This window comes from Pelobates fuscus, chromosome 2 (assembly GCF_036172605.1).
Source record: "Pelobates fuscus isolate aPelFus1 chromosome 2, aPelFus1.pri, whole genome shotgun sequence".
Classification (NCBI taxonomy): domain Eukaryota; kingdom Metazoa; phylum Chordata; class Amphibia; order Anura; family Pelobatidae; genus Pelobates; species Pelobates fuscus.
In genome coordinates, this window is record NC_086318.1 from 431,309,663 (window position 1) to 431,336,651 (window position 26,989).

At 38.6% G+C, this 26,989-nt stretch overlaps 1 protein-coding gene across 2 annotated transcripts in view; it reads right to left on the reverse strand.

Moving 5' to 3' along the window:
* The window catches only part of GALNT14 (polypeptide N-acetylgalactosaminyltransferase 14), a 555,349-nt gene that overhangs the window by 393,808 nt on the left and 134,552 nt on the right, over nt 1-26,989 (reverse strand). The window lies entirely within an intron of this gene.

Below are 26,989 nucleotides of genomic sequence, written 5' to 3' on the forward strand. Positions count from 1 at the left end.
TCAAATCAGGGGTTGATCTTACACTAGATTAGAGACTAGTGGCCGAGAAATGCACTCCTCTACAGGCTGGTAATCATGATTAGACTATAAGTGAGTGAGAAATTATACTCATTTCTCATTATCCAGAGTAAAAAAAAAAATCATTTAAAGGATTTTCATGAAAAAAAAGGCATTTTGGGCATAAAGACTAGGCAAACTCCTTAAAGAAATTGTATGATGTTATAAATGGGTGCCAACATATTTTACCCTGAAACATATGAAAGATCCTTAAAAGTCAGATGTTTACTTAAATCACTTAAAGGGACAATATAGGTACCCAGACCATTTCATCTCAATATAGAGGTATGGGGACCAGGCACCCCCTTCCCTCCCCCCATTTAAACCTGCAAGCAAAAACATTGCTGTACTGAAAAACTGCAATGTTTTCACAGCAGGGTTTAAATGCCTCTAGTAAATGTCACTCAGACTGCCTCTAATGGTGCTTCCAACAAAATAAGAGAGTAAAGCTTTGTTATCCCAATCAGGCAGTCTTATAGAAACCCATTGATTAGCACAGCACAACAATCTCGATGATGTCAGCCAAGAAGGTGGGATGGCACTGCAGAGACCAGCACTCCGAGCTAGAAAACGACTTTTCTTACTTCTTACAGGGGATGTCAGTCCCCTAAACAGCTACCAGGGCACTATAGCGGTAGGAATATATATTTGTGTATTTATGATGTGCCTTAGTGGAAAAAACAAAAAGATAATCAGCAAAATGCTCCAATCTCTGTTGCTGTCAGAGATCTCTGTTGCTCTCATTTCCCTGACCTCCCTGTCCTCTAAAACCCTTCTTTAACAGAGTAAGGTCGAGAAAGGTGATCGCTGTGCTAACAATATTGTGTTTATAGTTTAGCTTCTGGCAGTGTTTTGATATTTCGATACCCAACTGAGTGTCCTGACCTTTATATGATTACTCTCAGATGGAATTTTATGCTGAGGTGGGCTTTGAAGAATTGAGGGGAGGTACAGGCGGCATACCCCTTTCATTTTTTCTATCTCTCCCCCTCACCCTTCTCTTCTTTACTTGTCCTTTTCTTTTCTGCTTCACATATAATTTTCTGCAACCCTTTGCTGTGTATTTGGCTTTTCCATTCCAGATATGATATGTTCCACTTACTGTACAAAGCTGCAAAGCAAAATCGGTTTGTGCCTTCTAATTTAATAGTAATAATAATGATATGATTACTTAAAGGGACACTGTAGGCAGTGCAACCGCTTCATCTCATTGACGTGGCTATAGTGTCTAGATGTTCCTGGTTCTGTCCTTCCATTCAGCATCAGTTTTAAATGTTTCCATAAAGAAACTAGAATCCCAAGCAGCCATCGTCCTCTGCTGCCTCAGTGAATGACGAAGCATTAACCTGAGCAGCAATGGATAGCTGTGATTGGCTGAGAGTGGCCCACTTTTAGCCTATCACAGTGCCCATTGCTGGTATGAATTGGTATGGCTAAAAGAAAATATGTAATCTCTGCCTTAGCTATATCTCCAGTTGGGGGGCCAGCTGTGAGCAGTCAGGGATCCTCGTGTGTTGTTAAATTCCTGAAAATGGTTTAATGCTGAATGGAGGGGCAGTGCACTATAACAAATGTAATGACTTGCCTGGTTATAGTGTCCCTTTAAAGAAAACACACTTACCACAATCACTGCTTAATGGGGTAAATCAAGATATTTTTTAGCCTTTGTAACCATCAGCAGGACAGGTAGCCAATAAAATGTTAACACAGACCATCAAATGTCACCATCTGATTATAGCAAAGATTTTTAGAATGTTCCCCTTTCTCAGATTCCCGAGATTGCAGGATGTGTTTAACATTTACTTAGTGACTAATATTCCCGGGGCTGCCTAGATTCTGATATTAATACCTCATGCAGTTTAAAGTCTTGTTTTCTGAGCAGATCTTAAATGAAGGAGTGAGCGATGACTTCAATGTTTTAAGCAGAACAAAGTAATTTAAAATGCCATTAAAGCTAATCCCTTCAGCATAGGAAAAATATACCCTGCTCAGTATTTGTCATCTCAAAATTAGGACACTTCCCCATTAACTTGCTGCAAAAATATTAACTCCTCACGTTATCGCAGGCAAATCCATCTACACAGCAATATTTCATCTGCATTAAATTATCAGAATAACATTGAAGGAATAGTGAGGCAGCTTTCTAATTCCGGTTTGTATCGCTTTCCTCATTATCTAATGATTGTCAAACATTTGGTAAAAAAAAAATCTGATATATTTTACTCCCGTGAGTTTTTTGCAGCCTGGGTGGAGTGACAAATTTCCTTCCATAGTGCGATCCCACATTGATGGTACTTGATGAAGTTGTTAAAAGCCAGTGTTGCGCGCATGTAAATCTCACAATATTAACTCTGTCGCGACTTAGTTTATTTCAGTTTCGCGAAGATCTGCTTCCTAAAATGGAAACTGATTGAAAATTTCAATGAACAGAAAAGGTCCGACAGCAGGGCTGCTAAATAAAGAGCTACAAAAACAGGTATTTAACGAAAAAAATAAACATAATAAATTGTTACATTACATTTTTTTTTATTATGAACAAAGGTATAATTTGTTTCAATTTGTTTTAACTAAAACAGCAAACTAGCAAGTTTCCATGGTGTGGCTGAGATCTCGCTCTCTCTCTATATATATATATTATTTTGTCTTGGAAATGTCAGGGTACATTGGCTATAATTGGAAATGATTGATCTGACTACCGTACTACCTGTTTATGGATGTGAACTGACTTTGCAAGTTCCTGGTATTCAAAAGAATCAAGGCTTAATATGCTGGAGTGGATCAACGTTGTATACATTGATTTATTACAAATGTCAATATTTGACGTCACAGCAAACTATGAATATTATTAGGAAAATGCGTCCTTGGACATTCAGACAAGTCTAACTTTCAAACTCGATAAGGGTTCATTGGAGAAAAAAACGATATATTTTCCATCTGAATAAAAAGAGGCAGAAATGTAATAAATAGCTTTCATTGCAATCAATAAATAACATTACAGACAGCTGCAATATTGGGGGTTTGTCTACTAAACATTTGTGGGGAGTTGGCAAACCATTTAGGTATTGTAGGGAACTGACAAATGAATAAATGGATAAAGGGCTTGCTTGGAGATTTTTCCATTTTGGCTTTAACTATGCAAATTACTTGCCAGTTGTCAGAGGCTCAATTATTAATCTTACATAAATAAAAAACTCCACTCAAATCTGCCTTTAGTTTGTTAACAACTCCCGCATGTGAGGCAGTATCAGTTTTGCAGCTCTGGGAACACAAAATGATATTTTTTATATCATTGAATTGAGGAGTGCAGCAGAGTTTAATATAAAACTCACATACCAGTGCTGGCATTGCCATCATCTCACAGTCGTGGCGTCCGTGCGAGGGCATTTAAACGCAGGAATTTCTTCCTTCTTTTGAATTTTAGAGATTTTTATTATATGCTATTCTGTGCTTTGACAATATTTCATCTCATGTAAGAAAACAAACAAACAGTAAAATGGTTAGTTTTATATTCTGCTGGAGTAATGACACATCGACTTTGAAAATTCCATGAGAATGTTGATTTCCTATCGTTGGCAATACTTGCTAAATATACCAGAACAGGAAGCAGTGCATGGAAGGAGGTGTCTTGTTTACATTCTAGGAGTTATTATTTTATTTTTAGAGCGCCAACACATTCAGCAGCGCTGTACAAGGGTACTATTAGTACAAGTAAAAAGACAGAGGTACTAAACCTGAGATAATACAATATGTGGCAAACAAATAAAGGATGAGTTGAGGGCCCTATTCCCGTGAGAACTTACAATCTAGATGTGTTAGTGCAGTCCGATAGCAGAGTTCAATCATTGCCACTGAAAATCAAAACAAGTTCTAAAAAGGCCGAGGGCTAGCTCCTGCTCCCCCCCTCCCCCTCTCCCCACACACGCAAACACACACAAACACAATATATTTGGTTCACAGTTTTTTTTCCCTTTCTTGTTAGATTTAATTCACACCTTTTTGTTCTCGGCAATGTGAAACTCTCCCTGACTGGGTTTGTGCTCTGATTAAAATCAGAATTTTAACCCTTTCTTGGTAGATGCCTGTGCAATCATTATAGCATGGAATTTAATTATCCCTCTGTCAAGTGTGGTCTAAAAAATATATATATAATCAATTGTAACAGTTAAAAAATGATATCCTCTTGTTTGTGGTGTTTAAAATCTCAATTAAGAAGAAAATTGGCAGATGGGGTTACATCCTAATGTAATGTACAACTTAAATGATCTGGGCAAGTTTGCATGGCGTGCCACCCACTAGAATTAACAGCGGTCTCACCAACTGCTGCTGGCTTTTTAATATCTTCAGGACCTTGGACAAAGGGTCAGGATTCAGTCCGGTAATTGTCTGCAGTACCTTGGACAGCAGCCCATGTGCATGTTTCTCATCACTTCAAGATAGAGAGAGTAGAAATTGCTGCAAAAATCGCTGGCTTCAGATGAATCTGAATGGAGAATTTGCTCACTAGAGCCTGGCAGCATCTGTTGGTTATTGTAAATCTTCTATTATCTTCTTAATCACACAGAGCAAGAGTTAGGCGTCTCTCGGACTCTGGAGCCACAATAAGGTTACATTTTATTGAAATCCCATACTGAACGTGTGTAAATAAATTAAAAAGCCCACTTGTACTAACAAAGGCTTATCTCCCAACTCTAGTCAATTTGGGTAACTTGAATAAATGAAACAAAATCCCTAATCTACGCTACTAGTGTATCTTATTTGGCCTGTACACAGCTTGCATGTTTTAGCCGTAAAACCCACAATGCCAGTGTTTGATTCTTGCTACCATGCAAAGTTCTAGTATTTTCTGACTCCAACTGTTTCCTAATTGCATTTACTATGGCTGCTTCTTGTCTCTTCATATCTTTTATACACCGACTCAAAAATGCCTCCAGTCCCCTTGCCACTTAAAAATTAGAATGAAACATTTCTACATTTATCAGCTAATTAAGCAAATAATACTGATGAGAACTAGTGATGTCGCGAACATAAAATTTTCGGTTCCCGAACGGCGAACACGAACTTCCGCAAATGTTGGTGAACCGGGCGAACCGCCATAGACTTCAATGGGCAGGCAAATTTTAAAACTCACAGGGACTCTTTCTGGCCACAATAGTGATGGAAAAGTTGTTTCAAGGGGACAAACACCTGGACTGTGGCATGCCGGAGGGGGATCCATGGCAAAACTCCCATGGAAAATTACACAGTTGATGCAGAGTCTGGTTTTAATCCATAAAGGGCATAAATCACCTAACATTCCTAAATCACAATGGGTATGGATTGACACCTGACATATGACATATTGACACCTTGACATATGGATTGACACCTGTCCTCAGAGACCCTGATACACACTGACACAGAGCAGAATAGGGACTGTTCCCCCTACATAGGGTTACTTGGCAGATATGGATTGACACCTGTCCTCAGGGACCCTGATACACACTGACACAGAGCAGAATAGGGACTGTTCCCCCTACATAGGGTCACTTGGCAGATATGTATTGACACCTGTCCTCAGAGACCCTGATACACACTGACACAGAGCAGAATAGGGACTGTTCCCCCTACATAGGGTTACTTGGCAGATATGGATTGACACCTGTCCTCAGGGACCCTGATACACACTGACACAGAGCAGAATAGGGACTGTTCCCCCTACATAGGGTCACTTGGCAGATATGTATTGACACCTGTCCTCAGAGACCCTGATACACACTGACACAGAGCAGAATAGGGACTGTTCCCCCTACATACAATACAATATATGCATACGTATAACATAGCGATTTATGTAATAGTCCAAGGCACATTCACTGAAGTGTGGTTCTATCATTCGGAGTATTGCAGCTCCTGGCTTCCTGTACTTTTAAATCCCAGCGCTCACTCCTAATAAGTCCCGAAGTCCATGACAGTACAGGCAATTCCCAATTCCTGGATCAACTCATAACATTGTTGGTGAAAGTGATGTCTCAGAATATGCCATCACTTGAGATCCGGACATGGCATGATTTATGTAAACACTACTCTTGCAGACATGGGGTAAATATTTTCTTTCCAACTCTCCGATTGAAATGGCAACATAGATACAAATTAGAAGAAGACAGTCAATTATCTATCCACCAACACATTGTATATTAACGAGTCAATGTAGGACTGTCTTGTATGAAAAAAATCCTCTCTTCAATTGCCATGCACTTAGTAATATCTAATTAAATAGAAGTAAATGACCGTAACCATGATGTCATACAGAGTTTGTTTGAAACCTTGAGTCACCACTCTATTGAACCAATAAAATATCAGCTCATAAATGACAAAATGTAGTTGAGGTCAAGTGGCCCCAATTTGCAGTTACTAATACAGTAGCTAACACTCATTGCTTATTGAAAAAGCTAGATTTTTACATCACTGGATTGCAATATTTTATCCACAGCTCTTTCCAAACCCATCTGCAAAAAAAAACACACTTTTCACATATGCAAAAAAAAAAATATTTAAAAATGACTTCCCACTCTGACAATAATCCATTTCTGAATGACAACTTGATATCCTTCACTGGCTAAATTGGAAAGAAAATACGTTTACATAGCTATGCAGGATCTTCATTCTTGTCAACATTGTGTGATACATGCCAATATTCTAGAAATGGAACTGAAAAAGTCTCAGGGTGATACCATCTAAACATGATGCTCTCTGCATTTTAAACAAGTCTCTCGGAGCAAGGAATAAATATCACAATATGTAGATTTTTGCAAACAATTCTCCCTGGCGATGATAAATGTGCCTGGATTGCAAAGCTAGCACTAATGTCACAAGGTTACGCTAGTTAGTTCTGGAGCTGGGTGCTGGGTGTTTACTAATAAATCTCATCCCCAATATTTTGCATTATAATCTGACATTTTGACATTATCACCTTTTCTGCATGAAGGAATAATAGAACATTGTGAGATTTTAGGTAACTGTTATAATTAAAGAAAAATATTTGTAATGTAATTTTATCTTCTTCTCATGAACAAGACTCTGGGGTAAGGTGGGGGGCTAGTGATAATGGTCATTGTGGCATGTCTTTTTTTTTTTTTTTTATTCAATGTTAACCTCCTCTTTTTTTTTAAATTGTATCAGACTAAGAGACTCAAACTTTCTGTAAATATCTACAATTTATTTTTTATATAGGTGCAGAGATATCTTGTCACAAAACTGCAACACACGCGCATTTACAGGAGAAAGCTCAGGCAAATCTAGACACCGAGGTTTGACATCTGACATATTCACCACCAATCATGCCATCTGATGACATTTTTACATTCTAATATTGACTTATCCGCCACCTTAATATCAGTAATGTCTAGCATGCCACTTTAAGTCTGTTAAACTAATTCCCCATTATGCATCATGCTGAGTGGAATGTTGGCATTTCCCTATGTATAATAATAATACACTAGCTGATAGCACAGTTGAAGCACTTCCTGGCCCAAGAATAACGCTTTTTACCCACATACCCTTTCTTGGAGGTTTTGTATCGATCTATGTACTTGGGCTGAGGCACAAGAGTAGTGGGGATTCAACACACGGCTAATTCTGTACATTTGCTTTTGTATTGTTACTGCCATGTTACAGTGCTTGTACTGACCCCATGTGTGTTCTATTAACCATTAATAAGTGCAGAGGGGTTCATAATAATACCCCCGCCTGTCTCCTTAGAGTTTCTGCCTTTTAACAAACTGAATTGTTAGTGCAGGACCCACCAAAGCTCTTTTTCTTGACGTTGGCCGGTGAGCTTACACTTTAATGTCCATTGTTATAATTAAAAACTTGTGTTATTTAAATGATCATAGTGATTTACGTATCAGTAAAATATATTTAAATTTATGAATTTGATCTGATCTCTATCTGCCCATCTGGTTAACAAAAATATTTCCTATGTATACAATGCATGCCTGGTTCAGATTTTTTTTTTTTCATTTCCCAAGGGATCTCATTTACTTGAGCAGCCGGCCAGTCTGGAAAAAACGCTTAGAACTCCTTCACAGATCGCGCTGTGCCTCCCTGCATAAAACGGCTTAGGGCTTCTCCACAAGGTTTTGCATTGGTAATAAGTACAGTTTCTACATGCTTAGTTGGACTTCTTTAAAACACGCGCAAGACCCAGTATGTGTAAGAGCTAAAATGCTAAACAACAGTGCATCGTCATGACCTAGATTTCAGGACTGAAAACGCAAGGTATACCCGTAGCACTATATTTATTGGTAAAGACTAGATTTCATATCGTTTTCTTACATTTTATTTTAGCTTATTTTGACAGTAAATTATGACGTTTTAAAACCCTCAAATGTGGAAAATTAGGCAAACTTCTTTGAGCATGTATGAACAACTATTGTCTCTACGAAGGCGTGTGTTTTGCGTGTTTTTGTGTGAGTGTACATGCTTAATTTTTGTGTGTGTATGTGTATACGCAAAAATCTGAAACCACCAGCTGACTCACAACACAGGCTCCGTGTTATATAGTGATACAATCCATCTACAATTACAGGGTTATTTTTTATTTCATTAAAAAAGGTTCTTACTTTTGACTTTTAACTGTACAGCTGTATCCCTATATCCCTAACTGTAATTAGGTTAAGATGTGTTTATTTATTTTTCACATATTGATTTACTGCACATAGCACTTTAGTGTGGTGTTTTTCTATATATATATATATATATATATATATATATATATATATATATATATATATATATATACAGGGAGTGCAGAATTATTAGGCAAATTAGTATTTTGACCATATCATCCTCTTTATGCATGTTGTCTTACTCCAAGCTGTATAGGCTCGAAAGCCTACTACCAATTAAGCATATTAGGTGATGTGCATCTCTGTAATGAGAAGGGGTGTGGTCTAATGACATCAACACCCTATATCAGGTGTGCATAATTATTAGGCAACTTCCTTTCCTTTGGCAAAATGGGTCAAAAGAAGGACTTGACAGGCTCAGAAAAGTCAAAACTAGTGAGATATCTTGCAGAGGGATGCAGCACTCTTAAAATTGCAAAGCTTCTGAAGCGTGATCATCAAACAATCAAGCGTTTCATTCAAAATAGTCAACAGGGTCGAAAGAAGCGTGTGGAGAAACCAAGGTGCAAAATAACTGCCCATGAACTTAGAAAAGTCAAGTGTGCAGCTGCCAAGATGCCACTTGCCACCAGTTTGGCCATATTTCAGAGCTGCAACATCACTGGAGTGCCCAAAAGCACAAGGTGTGCAATACTCAGAGACATGGCCAAGGTAAGAAAGGCTGAAAGACGACCACCACTGAACAAGACACACAAGCTGAAACGTCAAGACTGGGCCAAGAAATATCTCAAGACTGATTTTTCTAAGGTTTTATGGACTGATGAAATGAGAGTGAGTCTTGATGGGCCAGATGGATGTATTGGTAAAGGGCAGAGAGCTCCAGTCCGACTCAGACGTCAGCAAGGTGGAGGTGGAGTACTGGTTTGGGCTGGTATCATCAAAGATGAGCTTGTGGGGCCTTTTCAGGTTGAGGATGGAGTCAAGCTCAACTCCCAGTCCTACTGCCAGTTTCTGGAAGACACCTTCTTCAAGCAGTGGTACAGGAAGAAGTCTGCATCCTTCAAGAAAAACATGATTTTCATGCAGGACAATGCTCCATCACACGCGTCCAAGTACTCCACAGCGTGGCTGGCAAGAAAGGGTATAAAAGAAGAAAATCTAATGAAATGGCCTCCTTGTTCACCTGATCTGAACCCCATTGAGAACCTGTGGTCCATCATCAAATGTGAGATTTGCAAGGAGGGAAAACAGTACACCTCTCTGAACAGTGTCTGGGAGGCTGTGGTTGCTGCTGCACGCAATGTTGATGGTGAACAGATCAAAACACTGACAGAATCCATGGATGGCAGGCTTTTGAGTGTCCTTGCAAAGAAAGGTGGCTATATTGGTCACTGATTTGTTTTTGTTATGTTTTTGAATGTCAGAAATGTATATTTGTGAATGTTGAGATGTTATATTGGTTTCACTGGTAAAAATAAATAATTGAAATGGGTATATATTTGTTTTTTGTTAAGTTGCCTAATAATTATGCACAGTAATAGTCACCTGCACACACAGATATCCCCCTAAAATAGCTATAACTAAAAACAAACTAAAAACTACTTCCAAAAATATTCAACTTTGATATTAATGAGTTTTTTGGGTTCATTGAGAACATGGTTGTTTTTCAATAATAAAATTAATCCTCAAAAATACAACTTGCCTAATAATTCTGCACTCCCTGTATATATATCTTACTTTTGAATGACCTGACTTCTATCTGTTTGTGTAAAGCTATACAAATAAATACAATAATAAGTTAAAGCTTTGGACAAACATTTCAGAAGCGGATATTCTGCATTTTATGAGCTGTAGCAGCATGGCTAGGATTTGGGTGTCAGGAACAGCACTTGTTTTTTTTAAAACTATATTATATGACAGGGACTGCATCCAAAGGCCCGTAGCACCATAACCACTGCACTGAGCTGCAGTGGCTATGGTGCTTGGAGTATCCATTTAAGGGTGAATTAATGTAAAAAAACACCTGCCTATCTCATCCTAATTCAGCCAGTTCCCAATAATGATATAATGGGAGAGGAGCTGTAGTAACAGAAACAGTATAATTCTGAAAACACAAAACGTGTTGTGCCGCTACCCCAATTGGCATTTTAGCAAAATTTAGAATTGACACCAAAATGCCCACCAATGTGGTTTTCCTGCTCCACAATCAGGTAATAAATGAAGCAAAAAGACTTGAACGGCACTTGTGCAGCATCCAATAAAGTCAGAAAGAAAATGATTCATACGCGTCAGAGATCAGACCACATAGGTGTAGAAAAATGAGTGACATCAAGATTTAAAATAAAAGGTCCACACACCTAAACACATAAGACGGGAGGAAGGGGAACAGAAATCTAGAGGGGACCAGGATGTGTATCACATTTACTATCAATACTTCTTCAGTAGTAACAGTTACCTGCAGAAGAAGCTTCATTAATAGACGCTGTAGGCATCCTGTGTCCCTCTAGTCCTGTCCTCCCCCCTCACACCTCCTGTGTTCAGGTGTGTAGATGTTTTTTCCCCTTTTATCATCATTACATTTGTCTTCACCGATGTGGTCTGGTCTCTGCCATGAATGATGTATTTTCTTTTGAATAAATCATCACCAACGTTGGATGCCACATGAGTGCAGATGAAATCTCTCTACTAAAGTAGAATTCTGTCTGGTGGTAACTGCAAATATCAGAGAGTAACTCCCACCAATCTTGGGCAGACCGGGACGTGTATGTAATTGTGCCGTGCTAAGATTAAAGGAACCCTAACCCTAATAAGTAAAAAAAAAAAAAATTTAAAAAATTACACAACAGTAAAGTGTATATTAATTAAACAGAATGCAATTTTTATATTTCTGAAATAACAGCTTATTATGGCTCTTACAAATCGCCTCGAAGGCATTAATAATACACTGCTTTGACTATTTTTGGTGTAAGCGTGATCACCATCTCACACACAGTACTTTCCTTTGTAACATTGTAGATGTTTGCACATATAGTTCAACAGTAAATGTATAGGTTTAGCTATAAAAAAATCAGATTTGACAGTAAATCAGGCACTTTATTTTCCCGATGCCCCACCAAACTCCATATTTGCCCAACCTTCTTGACTGATGTAACAATGTAACAATGTCTACTTTAAAAGTGTGTCTAGATTTAATGGAAACATAGGGAATTAATTAATGGTTGGGAAGCACCACAGCGTCATATACCACTCAACATGTCATGTTCTAAGACTCAGGAAGGGTTAAGAGTTTGAAAATGACACTCCTTTTTCTGAAGCAAAATCTACTAAGGGCTAAAAAAAAAAGTGTTTTTCACAGTAAATATGAACATGGGGCAAATTATAATAACGAAAAAATATTAGAAGATTTGAGTTCATAATTGGCTTCTCTGTAATCTTATAATATACACGGTTTTAGGGCTTGCTGTGTGTACATATTTATCATGTTTTATTTACTGGTGTTGATTCCATATATAGTATACTTTGATATCCAATGTTTTTTTGCATCTATAGAATTTACTGTAACATAATAAACACAGCTTGTATGCAGTCTAGTTTCAAGCCTGCAAGTGATAAAATACTACACTTTTTCAATGCATGTTGGGAATTGGCAAGTGCAAAAGCACAGTAAAAATTGGCACATAATATTAATTATTTTCCACCTACCACACTGCACACTAACATCAAAAAGGAACCAACTAGTACATGTGGAGAGCCTAAACTGTACCGAGAAGATCATTAGTTCCAGTACTTTAGTTCTTAAGCCAGCTAAAGCAAGCTGGAGAAGAATAGAAGGATGATGGTGAAATCATCAATTTAAACCTAATCCCAATTTATATTTAAGCCAGCCGGCAGCAAGGAGAGTTTGAAGACACTATGCCTTTCCTGATGAGCTTCTAGGAGACAATACACCTACACCCATGGACTCCTGACCCAACAAAGCATGGCAGAGCAGCTCCTCTAAATACTACAACTACAAAAGTCTCAATTATCCATCCACATCAAAGACCATTGCAGAGATGGTTTTGCAGATAAAGGAAAGGGAAGACGTAGGCAACATGGACAAGAGTCAGAATTTATTCTTATTCTTATTCTTATTGAGAAGCTACTCTCTTGTTTTTGAGAAAGAAAAGATCAATAGTGTGACATCATATCTCAGTTTGCAAAAATTTTTAAAGGAATTTGAAGATATGAATTATGGCATCCAGAAAATGCATCCAGTCATTCAAATGACATCAAGGACACCGCTGCATATGGCTTCAGGGACGTTGTGGAAGCAGTAACTCAACTGTGACGCACACCACAACCCACCAGCCAAGCCAACGCCACCCATTCAACAGGCCTTTCCTCTTCCTTCTTATTAAACCACCTCAACTTAGCAGTGCCTCCAAGATTCAAAAAGGAGAGGACAATGTTTATCACCAGACTGAAGTGTTCAAAGGAGATCTGTTTTAAAAAAAAAAAAATTTTTAGTAAAAGTTTAAATTTTACTTACTTTTTCTTTACAGAAGGTACACCATTGATTACCATCATTCCCGTCAGTCTTCTTTTTACTGCTTATGTACCAATTTCCCCTTGGTATGTCTCCTGTGCCATCTCTCCAGTGAGAACTGGAATGTTCACAGCAGAATGATCCATGACAAGAACTTCCAGGTACTTGTTGGCATTAATTTTAAATGCTTCTGTCCAGATTGCCTATGTATGCCTTGCCTGCCTCTTCAGACTGTTATCATCGATTTTTATTTATGCTGCCTGAATTTTATTAATGCTGCCAGTTTCACCTTGCGTTATGTCACCTGTGGATAGAACAAGCACGCTGTGCACTTTTATATTCAGAAAGTTATGTACGGTAAATTTAGACTTTAACTATGTGCTCTGTATGTATTTATGGTGGACTGCTTATGAAAATAAAAGTATAGACCTTGGTCCGTAGCAAGACTTACAACAGTGAAAGCACTCAGAATAAATAGTATGTATTCATCAGAGATGGACAGGCATTAGATATAATTAGTTTTACAAAAGACACCTTTATTGAACATTTATCTGTGTGGATAAATATGTTTTGTTACAATGTGTTCCCTGTGTCTTTTCTCTGCATTCCATACAAGACTAATAGGTATTCTTTACAGACGAATGTGCTCCTGTCTGGTGGCAATATGACTGCATAAATAAATGTACTTTATTTGAGATTTCGGTGTTCAATAGAAAAATGATCATAGCAAATAGATTCACTGTTAGCACCGAAGAGTGCCTGTATGTCATAATGTCTCTGTAGCGGACTGTGAAAGTACGCTCAAAGCAACTATGAAGCTAAAACAATAAGGATTGTCATACAAGGATATTTGTAAAGATCAGAGATAGTCTAGGTAAGAATGGGTATATGATGCATGGACCAGCCTAAGAATGAAGACATGAATCATTGATAAAATGTAATAAACAGGTAAGTTCTGTAGAACATATGTTTCAATTTGCAGACTATCTCAGGTGGAGGGTCAGCGTCCTGCAGTTTAATGACTGAGGCCACAGCCAGATCTGCACTGGAGTGTTTTAAAACCAAGAATCTGAACGTTCAAAGATTGTTCTAGACCAGGGGTAGGCAACCTTCGGCACTCCAGATGTTGTGGACTTCATCCCCATAGTGCTCTTACATCCATAATGCTGGCAAATCATCATGGGAGGTGTAGTCCAAAACATCTGGAGTGCCGAAGGTTGCCTATGCCTGTTCTAGACAATGACCAAACCTCGTTCCAGTTGAGTACCTGTGAATAAACTTGACACCAACTGTTGCTATTTACCAACAGCCCCATTGAATCGAAAAAGGCTGTTGCAATGGTCAAACGTTTGCAGAGCTGGTAGAGACATCTTTTAATTACCATTCACATCTAAAATATGCATTTCTACGTAACTCTCAGTGTTCTGGGATTATATTGTAGTATTTTATCTACATATTTGTAGACATTTTATACGTTATTTTTAAAAATTTATTTTCTATTTTATCCATAATCTTCTTGTTTACATTGTTTTACTAAGCCTGTGACTTCTGGACTCCATTCGTTAGAGACACCAAGCGTATATTCTTGTGTTTATGAGCTCTCGTGTGTAGGAGAAGTAGATAAGGAAGGATTGTCCTTGCTTACAGAATAAGCTTTCCCCCTTCTCTGGGAAATCTATATTAGACATGCACTCCGTACATCGGCTGAGAGATCTAACCTTAAGATGGATTCAGAATGTCTCCGAGAACTGCCAGCAATCAAATTACAAGCACTTGAAAATAGGAGAAAAATAAACCTCTTCTCTCGAGAGGAACAATAATTAAAGACATTGTTGATTGGTTCATAAAGTGAAAGGAAGAGAACAAATCTAAATCTGGAGAGAGCAATACAGAAAAGGTCAGAGAGATTTTCCAAAGCTCCCATGGGTACAGAAAGCAATATAACACTGAATGAAAAAAGTGAAAAAATGTCCGAGATATTTTTATAAAACCAAGTGAAAAAAATTCTATATATATCTAGATATACAGAGAGAGAGAGTTTGTGCAATTAATATGTTGCAATTTACAGTGATCAAGGTCATCCAACCTCTTCTTCCGAAAGTGATTATAAGAAGAGAAAAAACCTTGTAAAGGTGTAGTTATCCCCCACCTACTTCATAGTGGAAGCAAGTCCAAGCAGAACTTAAGTTTGATATATTATCTTGCAAGTCAAGACACTTTATTTTCACACAATCACTTTAAAACTACTCCAATCACTTTTGTCTCCAACTCTGCTTTAAACTTCTCAAACATGCGGCTCAAACAGAAACATAAAATACCGTAAAGAACATTAAGACACAACGGATAATAGTTCATATTTAACAAAGACTGGCTAATGGGGCTTCCTCTCTGTGCAATGCTCTGCCAACGTCTCACTAACTGCTACCTTCAATGAGAAGGTATGTTTTTCATTGCAATTAGTCTTTCTTTAAGATTCTAGGCAATGGTTGTGCTCCCATATTCACAAAAAAATTCCAATGAAGGAACGTTTTAATCACAATGCCTCACATTGTAGCTTTGCACTCCAGGTAAAGGGGAGCATATTAACTGGTCTATTAATCTCACATATGTTACGTTGAGGTACTGCACCAGATTGTTCTCCATTTTCTTTTCCACGTTACCTGCACCTTACTTGAAGGAAAGAGGTCCACCACAAGAAGAGGTTTGGTTATCACCAAAAGGGCATGGAGGCTTTATTGTTCAGAGCCAGATCATATAAAAGGCTCTTTTTATTGTGAGCGTAACAATGCCCACACTTGTTTGCACTGTTGTGTTTTTTTTCTCTTTTACATTCGAATATGAACTTATTTTAGGAAAGTAGTATGAGGGGTAAGTGTTCCGATTGGAATTGCACTGCACTCCTACTTTAGTGCAGGCATAGGAAACCTTTGGCACTCCAGTTGTTTTGGACTACACCTCCCATGATGCTTTGCCAGCAATATGGGTGTAATTGCATTATGGGGGATGTAGTCCACAACTAATGGAGTGCCGAAGGTTGCCTATCCCTGTTTAGTGCATGGTGTGTGGCAACATATCACCTAAACACTAAAGTACATTTTTGGTTTTGAAGAAAGGTTGCTTGTTTGGAATGGACGGTTCATTGCGTCTTCACTCCAGTAAACCATATTTAATGTGGTAAACCAAGCGGCAGAGGTAAATGAAGATAAACAAAAAAATAGTACTTACCTCTGCTGCACTAGCATGTTGTGGCTGACTTTACAACCTTATAATGCACTGGACACGCTTGGGTTTCTAAATAGAAATGCTATATGGGCATGATTGTACCATGTATGGTTTTATTTAATAATACTTTTCTGATCTAATTTTACTGTTCTATCACACAACAAGAGGATAGGATATGCATTTAACAAAGTGGTTTAAACAGAATAATGACTTTAATTAATCCTTCAGACAGCATCAAAGCAGTGACTGTACAGTTATCAAATGCCAAATCAACAGTAAATTTAGAACGACCAAGAGTTACATTTATATTTCTTTCACACACGCACGCATGCACACACGCACATACACACACGCGCACACACACACACTTTAAAATATAACCTATTTCAAGCACCTGTGACCGAAAGCAAGGCATTGTGCTGGATGGAGTCTGTATATCTCCCCAGATTTTGCAAGGTTCCTACTTTGTGTAATTAGCCCCAGGGAAATGTGTTGTGTTAAAATGAATATTGCACTTTATATAGGGGTATGTTTGGTCCCTGGGGTGGAGCACTTGGAGGTTGTTTGGAAACTGCAGGTGAGGAGTCCAGTTCCAGAGTTTCAACGCTCTGATTTACTTAACCTGAAAAGGTAGTTAATTGTAGGTGATATTAAGTACCCCCTTGGCCAAAGCATGGGTAGAGATTGTGTTTGATTCCTGTGAGTAGAAAGAGAGAGCTGAAAGAACCCAAAACAGTAAGGTGGATATTTATGTTGGGAAATGGACAAGCCATCCAACCCAGTGAGTTTATTATTTTGTTAAGTTAGTGCTCAGAACAGCAAGGATTTCGTTTTTTTAAGTTTTTTTTTGTTTTGTTTTTTATACTTTGTTATACCTGACTGCACATTGTTGAATTTTGGAACCACAATAAAAAGAGCAAGTCATTTTATCTCATCCAGAGTGTGAAGTGTCTCTGAAGCCTGAGAAGGCTGTGTGTGACACCCCAATCCCAGGACAAGGTACCAAAGGAAAGGAGTACTTTTGTCACACACCCTATATGGTTAGTGCATTATATTAAAGGCAAAATATCACCAGTTCCAGTTTGACCCAAAGGGTTAGTAAAAATAGCGTCTTAACTCCAAGAGCAACCTTGCTTCTCCTGGGAAACAATAACACACAGAAAATGCCATTCATGTTTCTTTGCAGAATTATTTTCGGTAGAAAAGTATCCAATATTTTCTTTAGGATATGAAATGAACATATTCTACACTGATACCGTATTACTTTCTTCTTCATAAATGCCATCAATCAAGACCATACTTACTTCTCAGATAATAATTTACACATAACATTATAGAGCACACAATTTAATCTTTAGATTCTGCCCCCCCTGAGGTGTTAGCAGATGTCTAGGGCTAAAACCGCATTAATCATGTATTTGGCGTTATGTATAATGCTCGGCGAGATTTGCTCTGTTGACTTGCAGGACTTTTTGTTGACAGCCTCCAGAGTCCATTGAAATAGAGAAGCCTGGTTTGAGATTTATTTTTATTTGCATGTATATAGCGCAGACTTATACCGCAGCACTTTACTCTCTGTGTGGTCATTATGCTAACATATGCTCATTATGTTTACATTATGCTGCTATATTGGGAATCTGCATTTTTGGAAATACAGGATACAAGATTTTCTACAAATTCCCATAATTTAACTATTTATTTAGTTAACATTTCCTACCAACTCCTATTTCAAATTGAGATTTATTCTACTTTCAAAATTGTAAGAAGTTTTGTGAGACTATTATTTATTATTTAATTCTCTCATATGTCACACCACCAACATTTCTACAAAGGATGAATTGATAAATTAGAAAAAATATATTTTTATCTTGAAGCTCACGGGGGTCAGAAGAGACCAGAGGGAACCTTGACACAGGACTGAGTGGGGCTAAGCCAGTGATGGCTAACTTTGACACCATAAACTGTTTCTGGACTACATCTCCCATGATACTCAGCTAGCTTCTAGACTCTAAAAGCTAGCTAAGCATCATGGGAAATGTAGTCCAGAAACAATTTATGGTGTCACAGTTAGCCATCACTGGGTTAGGTGGTCAGTTGTCGGCAGGAAGTGGTGGAGGAGTTAGGGGGTTATAAGCAGTGATCAGCTAAGGGGTCAGTGACCATTTTAGTCAACAGCATGGCTACAGGGGTCGCATTCATACCCCAAATCATTTCATTAAGATGAAGTGGGTCTAGTGCCTAGAGTATCCCTTTAAACAACCCTGTAAGCGCTCTTGTTTTTAGAAGCTTATATTCGTGGTAGGCAGGTGATTCCTTTCTGCTTCAGAGCATTTTTGAATACATAAACCTTAGATCACGAGAATGATACTCACATTAAAGAAATCAATAGTAACCAGAGACTCGTAAATAATTTTACATCAACATAGAATCTAATAAATATTTCTTTATTTCACCAAGAGCAGCTATAACCCTCATGATTGTCTCCTTGAGAATCAACAGTTCAAACACATCCGTAGTAACTGGCACAGAGGTGACCCAGAGGCATCCACAATCTTCTTGATGGTTTTTATACTCAACACCCCCTGTATTTATCAACACAATAAAGCAATACATAAACAGAGCTACAAATAACGGGAGACAGTAATGCGATAAGCTTAAGCCTCTTGGCAATCTGTAGATGTAAATAATGAGTAAAGTGGCAAAGTGTGATAATTGCTAGTGAAACTTTGTTACAGCACACTGTGAATAAGAATTATGCAGCTGACGCTCCGGATTAGAAACTTTGTGATGCTGGCCTATGTTTTACCAACCTCTGTTATATCCCGTTTTATGTCGTAATAATTCTTCACAACACCATGCCGTCCTATTTGTCCCTTTTCTAAGTATAATTCTGCCCCTCCACACTCCCATCACAGTACAGAACTTCAACCTCACCGTGAGCCTGTGGGCTGGATAGAAAGATAGCAACAACTATTATAGCTGAATCCATCCTTGGGTTGAGTGTAGACGGTAGAAGGCAATAGCCAATAAGGATAGAGATTAATCTGGTGGAAATACTGAATGCTCCCCAAAGAGATACACTGAGTAAATGTATCTCTATGAGGAGATTCTGATTGGTGCAGCACTGGGATTGGTGATGGGGAAATATTACATTGGCTGAGATCTCGGTCAGTGGAGGATTGGTCACATGCTGAGAGAGGAGTACTGGGCAAATAAGGTTAGTAAAATACTTAATTTTCTAACTATATATTTATTAATTTATACAAATGTGTGTGTCTATGTGTGTGTATGTATGTTTGTGTGTGAATGTGTGCGTGTGTTTATATATATATATGTTTGCATGTGTGTGATAGAGGCTGGCTAAAATTTGAAATAAAGTATCTTTACAAAGTGTAATGACTTGCTATAGAATACCGCAGTGCACCGGACTTACAAACGCGCTGGTACTGTTAATGCACACCATTCTGTCTAGTATGTCCAATTTAAATGCTAATAGAGACCTTTAACATAATTTACTTACTGTTGCATATTCCGCAGCCCAATCCATGTTACAAATTAAAAGCATAAGCATATTATAGGCTTGTCTTGTAAACAATCAACCATCAATCTAGGAGGGTTCTACTTCCTACTGTGACATATTTTACGGTCTGAATGGCTCTAAAAATGGTTATTTGTCATCACATCGGAATTTATAAGCGGTTCATGTGTAAACAGAGCTGAAGATCATAAAGTGATTGTGAATTATGTCTGCCTCATGCAATCAACTGGAAACCACAGGGCTAGGACTCGGCAGTGAAACTTCAATATTGCTGGTTCTTTATTCCACTAATTCTTTATTAATGATGTGAAATAAAAACCTCAGCAAACCTCACTGGAACCCATAATGGCATTTAATTCCTTTCTAGATTGTGCTAGGAGCTAATTTATACAAGACTGATTTTAACATTAAACTGATTTTTGACATATTCTTTTTGCAAGTACATGTCTGTTTCTAGTCCAAGTATAATTCTGCTCCTCCACACTTCCATCACAGTACAGAACGTCAACCTCACCATTAGTCTTTGGAGTGGATAGAAAGTTAGCAACAACTATTAGAGCTGAATCTATCCCTGCGTTTGAGTGTAGATGGTGGAAGGCAATAGCCAATCAGCAGAGACATTAATCTGGTGGAAATACTGGATGCCCCCCATAGAGGTATGCTGAGTATCTGATTGGTGCAGCACTGTGGTTGGCAATGGGGAGGCATTACATTGGCTGAGATCTTCAGTGTTGATAATCTCAGCAAGCGGAGGAGTGGTCAAGTGGTGAAACCAGAGCGCTGGGGAAATAAGGTGAGTAAAATGCTTCATTTTATAACTACTGGAAGAGGAGGCTGAATCAACCTAGCTAGTATGACTATAGCTAGTATAACTCCCTAGTTTTGGGAGTCTGTTTGCGTTCCTAACACTGGAGTATTCCTTTTAAGTCGGGTCAGTTACAGTCAGCTCATGAAACTTTTGATTAGATCCAGCAGTCTCAAGTAGGTTAATGTGTTCCCTAATTAAAAAAACAAAACATTGTCCGTACATTTTATTCAGTGTCTGAAGGTTGAATATGTGAAATGCAAGTCAACTCTGGTGAAAGATCCTATGATATGTTTCCTATCCCCTCCAAATTCTGGAAATATAAGCCCCTTAACTATGTGGGGGAACACATTGTCTGCCATTTAGATCATGCAACTAGGGGTGACTATTCGCTCGTCATTGAATTATAGTTGGTTAACAGCCGACTTGCAATATGTAGAACATAATAGCAATAAAATCTTCAAAGTGAATAAACTGGACAATGTCTTGGACTTGAAGGCTGTTTAGCAAAGAGATCCCTAAGCATTTCATCTCAAAGTTTCTCTCAGATTTGAGGCAGAGATCCATATGAAACCTAAAAAAACATGAAATAAGCATTTCAATGTTCAAACTTTATTCCTTAACCCCTTAAGGACACATGACATGTGTGACATGTCAGGATTCCCTTTTATTCCAGAAGTTTGGTCCTTAAGGGGGAAAGAATAAAAAAACACAACCTCTTATGTCTATTATATAACATAGATGAACATCCATAAACTACCTTGTACCATTTATAAAACTCCCAACTGTTTTAAGAAAAGCATTTTACACTCCAAGCTCCCGGGAGACTTTCTAGTCAGCTCGGCAGCTCGTTACTTAAAAAGGATTTTCATTCTATTTTTATTTTTTTATTTTTTTTTGCTTTTTTATTTTTTTGCAGAGTAAACAGGTTGGCTCTATTAAAAGCTGTGGAGAAATTGCCACTCAATCTCTTGTAACCCCTCAAGTGACAGAACAGACAGAACGCAATAGCAGAGGTGTAAATATAAAAAAATAAATTGCTCTCAGCGTACAGCCGGGATATATTGGTTCACAGAGCACAAAGCAGAGTCTGGAGGTTTTAAAATTATTATTTTTTTTCTGGTTCCATTTGTAAATTAAAGACTGAATAGAAACACCATTCTTTTTCGATTTATTTTTGTCATAATTAGTGTTCATTTTAATGGAAAAGTTATCAATATATTTGCTGTAAAAATGGAAGATTAAAACAGAATTAAAATAGCTACACACAGATTAAATATATCATTCATAATAGCTTAGAACATGATGTAAAATGTGCTGTTTCAGGCTATATAACACGTAAATGGACTTTTAGGGCATATTTGTGAGTATCCAACAGACCATTAATACTCTCTGTCCAAAAAAGCCATATTCCGCCTATAAAGTGTTACCTACATTTTAAATCGAATGCTATCAGTTCCAGTAAAATCCATATTAATTACAGGCTGTTACCCTATAAAATGGTAAAACCAGCAAAGAGGGGGAATAGTAAGGTAAGTCAGTGTATGACACAAGGCCGAGTATGACATTACAATTATTTATATAGCGCAAACATATTCCACAACGATACAATAAACACAATGGGTAAACAAGACAAATATTTAATTCAAGCTAAACATTAAGGAAATACAAGAATAGTAAATGAAGAGGACCTTGTCCAAACAGCTCACACTCTAAAGGGATGAGGGATAAATGCACAGAGGTAAGTGAGAGGAACAAGTGATCTGGATATACCTCAAGGATGGGAGGGGAGTTTGGGAGGAGGGCGCACAGTAGATGGGAGACGGCAGCAGAAGGTTAATATGGATGAGGAGTTATGGGGTGAGCTGGTAGACTTCTCTAAAGAGGTGTGTTTTTTAGGGATTTTTTGAAGGGATGGAATACCATAAGGAGGGGATGGAATACCATAAGGAGGGGGCAGCCCTGTAGAAGACCTGAATGTGAGAATCTGTAGTACGGGTGTAAGAACAGGATAGTAACAGGTTGTCAGAGCGAAGAGGCTGAGCTGGAGTATGTCTGTAAATGAGGGAGGAGATGTAAGCAGGGGTAAGATTATGGAGAGTTTTCTAAGCAAGCACAAGAACTTTGAACCAAATCCTAACTGAAACAAATGAGAAATGAGAGCTCGATATGGTGGCTTGGTGTACGAGATCTGTGATGTATGTGTACCAGCACAAAACTTTGTGAAGTCATAATTCGATTCAGTTTGTAACCTATAGTTAGTGAGAATATTTGTTACATTTTATGCTGGTTGCTAATCCTGAGTTTGTTACATTGATCGTGCATTCGTTTATCACTAGAACACTATAATACTCTCTGATTGTCTCTGTACCTCGACAACCGAACACTGATTTAATAACAGAGGTGTTTTTTGTTTTTTTAATTGTGAAAACTCATGGTGACAAAGTTTGTACACTAATCGGTATCTGAGAAAAACACACAATGTGCTAGAACAAAGTTTAGGTGATACTACCCCTTTCAAACACAACAGTGTATAGTGCAGCGCTAAAAAGTCAAGGGCTTACCCATACAGAATGTGACGTTTTCATATATTTGCCGGAAAAGAGATAAGAAGAAAGATACAATATTACAATATTGTTTGCAATTGGTATAAGTGAAACAAAATGTAAAAGAGGAATGCTCACAACACTAGAGCCTTTTCACCGTTACGGCTCTGAATGTGCTGGCTTTCTGTGCCTTTAAGGTACCCCTTCACAGACTCCAATATGGTATATACATACAGGAGATGTAAAATGAAAACTAATAGTGCGGGATGTTGGTAAAGGTTCAAAACTAGTTGTTCAAAAAGATGTTGCTCACCTGGTTCTGGAGCCCATAAAATACTGGCTCCAAGTTTGTGCACCTGCTTGCCAGATATGGAGTGGCCAGAATCCCCTTGTTAATGTGGATGGAATGAATATTGGTCCAAGAGGACTCAATTGTAAGATAAGTTTAAACTTTTATTAAATTACAAACAAAATATAAAAAGCTCCACTAGGGAGATAAAACAAAGTAGAAAATATATATATATGCAAATGTTCAGTCCTCCTGGTGTCTGAGAAGCGTTTCGCCCGCTGTACAGCCTTTTTCAACAACCTTCAACACACGTGAATCCATTTTAAATAGAACCATTCATTTTCTTGGCCCAATTCAGTATCTCTATGTAAAGAAATAAGGGGAGTTCCAAACCGGTAACCCACATAAGGCCCTAAGAAATATTAATCCTTCTCTGCATCAGTGGCGTATCCAGAGCCTGATCTCGAAAGGGGCACTTGTAGATTATTTAAAGAAATAATCCATACACTGTAACCACTACAACTCTGTGTAGTGGTTATGGTGCCAGGAGTGCCGGGACCCCCTCCCAGAGTAAGTAGTCAAACCGTTTAAGAACAATTTGACAACTTACCTGAGGTCTGCTGGGAGATGGGCTATAGTAAGGCATAGGAGCAGTGGTGTGTGAGTGGTGCAATGCGTGAGGGGTGCAGTGTGTGTGAAAGGTTTAGTGTGTGTGTGTGGTTGGTGTAGTGTGTGATTGTGTAGGGTGTGTGGGGAAATGTATGTATGGGGGGCTGTGTATGTGTGTGTGGGGCAAGGTGTCCATGGAGGGCTGTGTGTGGGGGAAGTGTGTGTGTGGAAGGGCAGTGTATGTGTGTGGGGGGGTAGTGTTTGCATGGTGGGGCAGTGTGTGGGGGAAGTGTGTGTGTATGGGGGGAAGTATGTGTGTGTATGGAGGGAAGTGTGTGTGTGTATGGGGGGGCAGTGTGTGTGTGTGTGTGTGTGTGTGTGTGTGGGGCAGTGTGTGTGTGGGGGGGCAGTGTATGTGTGTGTGGGGGCAGTGTGTATATAGTGGGGCAGTGTATGTGTGTGTGTGGGAGGGCAGTGTATGTTTGTGTGGGGGGGCAGAGTGTTAATGTGTGGTGAGGAGGTTTTTTTTTTTAATAAAAAAAAATTCTATCCACCCTCCCTTCTTACCTGAGAGAGGAGGGGGGACATTTCTTGATCCCTGGTGGCCAGGTAGAGAAACCCTGGGTGTCCTAGTGGTGAGAGTGAACTCTAGCCTGCAGCTCCAGGGCTCGAGTTCACTCTCGAGAGATCCGGAGCGCTGCCGTGGTAACCATGGCAATGCTCCATGCTGGCGAGAGAAGGACCTGGAGGAGCTGCAGGCTGAGCTCCCGGGTCCTCTCTCCCTCCCTCCCTCCCTCCCTCCCACCCCTGTCAGCTGCCAGCACCGTGCCTGCGGACCAGGGATCTTCCCTCCGATCGTGAAGGCACATTGCAGGGCTGGCACTTGGACAGTGCCAGCCCAGCATTAGCCAGCAGAGGAGAGCCTCGGGAGGGGAGAGGGGGGAGCAATTGCACCGTTGCCCCTCCCCCTGGATCCGCCAGTGCTCTGCATAAACCTCTAGTCATTGGCATCATCACAATCCTGTTCCAAGAATTAATTGTGTCTGTTCCTCTTCCTCTCTCTCTATACTAACTGCAAGGTGCAAAGGACAAAGCTTATAACAATGATTGACAGCGAGCCAAGATGGACAAACTCTGTTCCAGAATACACCTAAATACCTAAATATAGGGATTTGGATTTCCACATTTAACCCCTTAAGGACCAAACTTCTGGAATAAAAGGGAATCATGACATGTCACACATGTCATGTGTCCTTAAGGGGTTAAATTTTATTTTTCCGACTTCAAAAAACATAGTCTATTAAATACAGGAGACACGCAAGCATAATATTAAAAATCCTGGGATGTTTCTGTTAATATTTAAATACTTACAAAAAACATAAAAACACAAGTAAATAATACACAACAAACTATTTTGCAGAGCATGGCAACCTTCCTGAAAGTCCTGTACCCATAATTACTGTCTGCTTGCACAACAATTTGCTGATCGCCAGCTTAATCCCATATCTGTGGCTACAGTCATTATGTTCACTTGCACTATAAACTCCGAATCATTGGATTAGAATGTTCAGCTACAAAACTCGTTGCCAAGTGCAGTTCATGTGTGTCCTTTCTCTTTCTTCCTTACAAAAGGTTCAAGTGAGGTTTCCAGCTAATACACAGTTATAAATGTTCTATGTTTTTCCAATATAAACACTTCTAATTTCCCGTGTGCTGGGATTCATCAAACTGAGCGATTGCCTGCATAGAGCATCATGCAATTAGTTTAATTGACTTTGGTTGCCGACAGTGGAGATCACCATATGATCTCAGAAACCGCTTCTTAATGAATCCCGGAGCAAGTGTCAAAAGAAAAGCTTTCATTATATATGGATTTGCTAGAAATGCTTATTTACATAAAGTGAATGAAGCCATAATGATGGCTTATATGTTCACGTTATGCTAAAACAATAAATAATACATAAAGTGTCATCTTCGATCCTAGCAAAGCACAATTATTTAATTACTCTTATGGCCTTTCGATCTGCATATTTGAAGAGTGCTTGCCACGAGACAGTGCTCAAAAAACACACCAGCCAGATTTTTATTAAAAGTATGAATAAAAACGTGGCCATCAAAAAAGAAAATATAATTTCTTCAACAGTACATGTTAATATTATCTAGTGTATAATTATGAAAGAGTGTTACCCAGTGACAGATGCGGTTTAGCCTCCAATGAGGCACCCGGACATTTCCCAAAAAGGTAGAAAAAAAAAAAAAGCAGGTGCAATTGCTGGAATGGAATCTGATGGAAATAATACAGGAATGATCCAAAGGTTGTGTGACAAAGAGAATAGGAAAAAAGGCAGAGTGTAGAAAAGACTGAGATGAGAGAAGAAAATAGATAGAATGGAAAAGAAAGAAAGACAAAGAAGACTAGTTTGGAAGGCAAATGGAGGAAACTATTAAAATAAACTGGAAGACACAGGTTGTAAGAAGAAAAAAAAGAAAGAAAGATGTAAGAGAAGACTAAGGTAAGAGGAAAACAGAAAATTTCTAGCACTAAATAAATGAGTATGGGTACATACATTGAGGAGGTCCAGGGCATCTCATTCTCTCCACCAGCAGAGAATTCATAGAACATAAAACTTCCGGATGGGGGCAAAGGGAATATTTTATCTTCAGGCAGAGCACCACATTTTAACACCCAGATAACTTAATAAATTAATACCTCTAGCTAGCATGGGAAAAACATTGCTAAGGGAAACTAGCCATTTAACCATGTGCTATGTTCTACATGGTTACATAGT